The 6,338-nt window shown below is 42.0% G+C and overlaps 1 protein-coding gene across 2 annotated transcripts in view; it reads right to left on the minus strand.

Moving 5' to 3' along the window:
* The window catches only part of WDR7 (WD repeat domain 7), a 400,912-nt gene extending 394,574 nt beyond the window's left edge, over positions 1-6,338 (minus strand). For both annotated transcript variants that reach the window (XM_019518172.1, XM_019518171.1), the window contains exon 1: positions 6,241-6,338. The gene's annotated coding sequence lies outside the window, so the exon portion shown is untranslated. The remainder of the gene's footprint in view (positions 1-6,240) is intronic.

The raw sequence follows: 6,338 nt of genomic DNA on the forward strand, positions 1-6,338 counted from the left end.
TCCACACACACACACACACACACACACACACACACCTAGTTTTAAGATGGATCTTGATAAATTTTTCAGTATTTATATAGTTTAGTGGCCTGAGTTATCCACCAACTTGGCTCAGCAACCCAAGACAACCCAAACAAACAGTCTCATGTCCCTTGAAGAGGCTTTCATAGGAATGTTGCAAGGTATTGCAGACTGCTAATTAATAATAGAATCAAAGCAATAATGTAAAGATCTATAAGGCTTTTGCAAATAATACCTTCAGACAAAAAACGTCCTCCTCTTACAACAGCTAGCCTCAGATTAAGCATTGTTGCTACCTTGTTGCTGAATTTCTGGACCCATGGGGAAGCCTCTGGGTTAGATAGTATGGCCCTCCACAGAGTCAGGGCAGCAATCGAGGTGCACAAGGCAGGGCAGGATCCAGGCAGTACAAAGCTTGCAGATGAGCCCACGAATGGCACAGGGCCAGTCCACCCTGTCTGAGAGTTCAAAAAGTTACGTACCACCGAACTAAGCAATCAAAGGGGGTATCCATGTTAACATATACATTCTGGATCCATCCCTGATAAACACCATGCCACTAAAAAGAAAGCAATCAGCCACTAACAAAACATGAAAATCTGTGCTCTAGAATCCAAGATTAAAAGCTATCTTTAACCCTGTTTTTATAAGCACGCACACTTACAAAATGATGCTTGGGATCAGCACTGATTATTTCTAAATCAACTACAGCAGCTATAAAGTGAACCATTATAAATCTACTTGACAATCTTTTCTTTTTCTTTTTTAAACATGCAACTACCATATGCTATCGCAAAATAAGCCAGAAGGGCTAGAAATAATCATTATACTGCCTGTGAGTTTAATCCTTTTCTATTTAAAAGCTTTGATATCATTTTCCTATGTTTTCACAAAATTTAAATCAAATGGTTTATACAAGGTCCCACACCAATACAGAGGGGATTGTAATCCATAACATCAGCACAGATCTAACTGAAGTATGGCGTTTTAAGGTAAAAAATACTTATTTATGTAATTTTCCATTACAGAGCATTTTGGATGAAAATTTCAGTGAGATTTGCAGATGTTAATTAAGCCTTACTACAGAGTTCCTAACAACATCTTAGTGAGGATGATCACACATTTATTGTAAAATATTTTCCATTTGATCATGCTTTCCATTTGAGGTATTCTATCCATTTAAAGAACTCTACACACATTAAGGTTGAATGTTCTATTGAGGTACACAGCTATCATCCCCTGAAGGCTGGCAAAGGTAAAGTACATGGGATTAAGTAATTTGCACAAGGTTACAAAGAAATGTGTGGCAATTAGATATAGAAACCAGGTGACCTAACTCCAAGACCCGTGCTGTAACCACTAGATGATGCTTTTTAACAATGCTACGTGTCCAACACAAAGTCAGTAAAGTCATTATAAGAATGGATTTGCACTCAGGAGTACATAACTTTAATGCAACAAAAGCAGTAAATCAGTGTTTGTGGTTTTCAAATCTACCATTACAATTAAACAAATACATTGAAAAAGCAGGAGTCATGGAAATCTTTACAGCAAGTGCAGCTCTAGAGTTTATATTCTGCATTATACAAAACTTACAAAAAGATTTTCAAGAGAGTCCTTTAATTCCGACAGACACCACTAACTCTTACTATGACATGGGTGGACATCTGGTAAGGGGAGAACATCCTACCAGACCAGAGGATGACAACTATACAATTGTATTTTTCCCTCACTTCAATGTACTGAATTGCAAAGAATATTTAAACTGTCTGAATACTACTTTTGGTTGTACTTAAAAACAGGTATATTCAATATGAACTGCAAAAGCATGAAACATTTGTGCGCTTTTGATGCAACTTTTCTAGAAAGGCAACTTTAAGGAGTAACAGGTAGAGCGAGCCCCAATTCTAAGAACACAATTAATTCCGACATTGACAAATTCACTTTTTCATTTTGCTTTATTGTGCTGGCATCAGAGGCCACTACTTACACACTGTAAGTCAGCAGGCAGGCCTAGCAAATAGATATGCAGACTGGCATGTTTTAATGAGACTGTCACCCACATACACATACATGCCCAGATCCAATTGATGAGTGTAGTTGACAGCAAAGCTGGGGAAAGAGACAAACAGCCTAGACTAAAATAAAGGTAGAACAGGTTAGGAATTACTTAGAGAAACTACATGTTTTCAAGTCAGCAGGGCTGGATGAGAGGTGCTGAAAGAAGGTATTGAAGGAATTGACTCAGGTAATTTCAGAGCCATCAGCTATCCTCTTTTATGACTCGTAGAAGTAAGGTGACGTCCCAGACAACTGGAAAAGGATAAATATAGTGCCCTTCTTTAAGAAAGGAAAGGAGGAGGATCTTGGAAACTACACATCAGTCATCCTGATCTCTATACCTGGACAGATCATGAAACAGGCACTCAAGGAATCCACTATGAAACACCACAGAAGAACAATGTGATCAGAAACAGCTGGCATGAATTCACCAAGAGCAAGTCATGCCTCACCAACCTGATTTCCTTCTATAAGGTGACACGGTTCTGTGGATGGGGGGCAGGCTGTGACACCTGAAATGTAGGTACAGGCTTCTGACATGGTCTCCCACAACATTCTCATTAATAAGCTATGGAAATAGAGACTGGATGAAAGTACTGTAAGGTGGATACATAACTGGCTGGATCACTGTACTCAGCAAGTAGTCCTCAATGGCTCAATTTCTAGTTGGGAGGAAGTATCAAATGGGGTTCCCCAGGGGTCTGTCCTGGGTCCGGTATTGCTTATCATCTGCATTAATGATTTGGATGATGGGATCGAGTGCACAATTAGAATATTTGAAGACGACACCAAGTTGGAACTGCAGACAGTCCGTAGGGTAGAGCTAGGATCCAGATTAACTTAGACTGGAGAAACAGTCAATCAGATGAGATTCATCAGGGACATATGCAAAGTTGTGCACTTGGGACATAATAACTGCATGACAAGTACAGACTGGGGAATAACTGGCTAGGCTGCAGTACTGTAGATGAGATGGCATGTGCCCCACTCACCCACTCTAACAGGGCCAACAGTGGCACCTGCAGGAGCTCACCAGCTTCGACCCTGAGGGAGCTCACCAGCTCCAGACCCGTCAATAGTGCCGCCTGCAGGAGCAGGCCAGCTCCGGCCCCACCGCCGCCTATGGGAGCTCACCAGCTCCAGTCCTGCCGCTGATGCTGGCAGCAGCACCTGTGTGCGCCCCCCCAGACTCGGGAGGCATCAGTCGCCCATGAAATCGAGTACTCTATATAAAGCAGTGAGTACAGTATAAGGTAAGAGCTGCACGAGTACATTAATTTTCTAACCATTATAAAAATGATAATCTGAAAGATCCAAAGAATGTGAATAAAACATGTTAATAAGCATGTGAAAAATTTAGTTACCTCATACTAAAGAGGTCATTTCATTCCACTTGCCTTCAACCTAAGCTTCCATTCTTAAAGACATGCAGATATTTAGTTTTATGCATGGCATATAATGAATAGGTTCAGTGTGATCATATATTTGCAGTATGAGGTTTTAATTTTTTTTTTTTATAAGAATCTGTGCAAAATAGCTGCAAACTTATCTTAGGTAACTGAACAGAAATTAATGCTGTATGCGCAACGTTCATTTATTTTATCGTCACCTTGTCAATTTTTCTCTCTCATCCTTGTTCATCTGCCTGTGTCTTCTACCTGTTGCATCTTAAATTTATGTTTAACTACCTACAATTTGAAGTGTTCTTTTTGTTTGTAGTGTACCTGGCACCATGGTGACCCTCATCCTTGATTTAGCCCTTATGTGCTACTAGAATGTAAATGATAAATACTCTTGGAAAGGTTTGGCAATAGCATTCGGATACATCCCAAATAAATGAATAAATAAATAATCATAAGTAGGCAGATCTCCTAGGAAAAAAAGACCTTAATGACATGAAGAATATCCATAAAAATAAAGTACCAGCTGAGACAGAACACTTTAACTTAAAGATAAAATTATAGGAAGTATGAAAGACCAATTCAACACAGATGCATAGCACACACACACAGATATATTTTTAAACATACTGAAAAAACTCAGCCTTTGCCATTTAAAGAGAAGATTATTTCCAACCTCTCTCATTTTATTAAATATTTTTAGGATTGATTTTATACAGGTTTGAAAAACCTCTCAATTCTGCAATACAAAAACACTTTAAGGAAGCATTTTGATAAAGCATTAAAAAAACCCAACTTCTACCTTCCTCATTCGAGCTATCATAACAACTGAAGACCAAAAATATATTCAAGAATGATAAAATAGTCCAAATTTAGGCCTCTTGGCTAAAATAATCTATAACTCAAGAATTACATAAAACAAGAAAGACCATATGATGATGACAACTTTCCTTATAAAACTCACAGAAGTTCCCTTAATGGGGTTATTTCCAAAGCTGTCAGTTTCTTAGCGAACTTCCTTTTACCAGAGCAAGAGGTGCTACACCAATTTGTCCTCTGTCGCTAACTGAATGTTATACATATTAGACTGCAAACAATATGAAGATGACAATTACCACTCGCTTTCGGCAACTGAAGGAAAATGAAGGGGAATATCCTTCTGTTCCTGAGGGATATCTAAAGCTATCACAATTATCACCAAACAGAAGGTGTTATTCCAATCAGTTTACTGAATTCATTAAGTGTCTATCCTAGATACAGCCTCCACTGATGTAGCTAAGCATGAGAAGGAGTCCTACGGTCTTCAGTGAGCTTTTCTACCTGCATCATGTTAAGTGTGTATGAGTGAGAAAGATCAGTTCCTAAGTCTATAAAAAGTATCCTCAACCAACACCTTCTCACTCATGTTACCAGGCTTTCTGTCCTAACACAGTGGAAATTCCTCTCACTAGGAACATTTTCTGAAAGATACAAATAGTTTTAAAGCTGCAATGAAGAACCAAATAAGCCAAAAATGAGTACCTATGCAGGGTTTTCTTATGTGGTTAGACACACTGACTTTAATAACACCAAAGGTTTACATAACATTTTACGTACAAGTTGTCTAGTTTTTCACTATAAGCTACCCTGAGCCTTTTTGGGGGAAGATGGCATATAAATCAAATAAGTAAGTAACTGGGAAACATCAATTATGAAATCCTGAAGTCAGAAGGAAGAGAAATAATTTCCCAGCTAGTATGAAGTCATGTCTAAAAGTTAGCAATTTTTCCACCCTACCAAATCACAGCGTCTTTCCTTCAGATGAGCAAAAAGTGTCATCACATTGGCATGATCTGGCTCTCTAGCTTGGGTACTCAATCTTCTCTTAGGCAAGAGGCCTCCCTCAGAAAATGTCAGCTCTTTGCTTTTACTATTTCTTTCTTTTATTTTTTTGAGTACAGCAAAAGACAACTAAGGTTTCTGTTGTAGAAAACTAAGGAGACACAGGTTGGGATGTTGCTGACACTAGGGTGGCCCTCTGAGGGTTCTTCTTGCAAACCACGTGTGGGTATTTGCACTTCTAATGGCACTGATGTTATGCACCTGCCTGGTGGCACCCTGAAAAGGATGTTGGAGCATCACAATCTGCCAAGTGCCCAGAAGCCAGCCCAACCCCGCACCAATGTCACAGTTATGACCCCCCTGCAGGGCTGGCAGCTTACCCAGAAGAGGTGCTCAGCTTCCTTAAGAGATTAAAATAATTTCCACTCCCTAATGCTGCGGTACCTCGTGTCCCAAAACCCCTCCCGAGGAACTGCAGCCGCCACCTGCTCCAAGGAAGTCCCGCTTCCAAGAAACGCCTGCTCAGAGACCCCCGTCAAGGGCCATGTCCCCCTGCGACAGAGGAAGAGGGCTGCATCCATACTCATCTGACCATCCCTTCCTAGCCCCAAATCCCACGCTGAGCAGAGCAGCCCCTCCAGGATCCTCCAGCTTTTAGTCCCAGTGACAGTCAACACCCCCTGCCTCCCAGGGGGGCTTCAAACCAAGAGAGGGGGCAGCCAGCAGGGCCCAGAGATGCCTCTGCTTGCACACCGCGGTGTAGCCCCTTCCCCCACCTCTTCCCTCCAGCCCAGGCCGCCTGCAGGGGCGGGTAGAGCCGGGGCCCCGCACCCGCGGGCCCAAGAGGGCTGACAAGGACCTGGCACCCACCCCCCACCTCCACGGGGCTGCTTTCAAGCCCACGGGGCAGCAGGCCGCGCCCCCCGCGCTCACTCACCGGGGAGCGGAGCCCGGGGCCGCCGCAGCGAAGAAGCTGACCGGCTAGCGGCCGCGACTCCCACAGAGAGTGTCGCAAAACCGCCGTGACTGACGGCA

This window comes from Gavialis gangeticus, unplaced genomic scaffold (genome assembly GCF_001723915.1).
Source record: "Gavialis gangeticus isolate Ggan-Ray unplaced genomic scaffold, GavGan_comp1, whole genome shotgun sequence".
NCBI lineage: Eukaryota > Metazoa > Chordata > Crocodylia > Gavialidae > Gavialis > Gavialis gangeticus.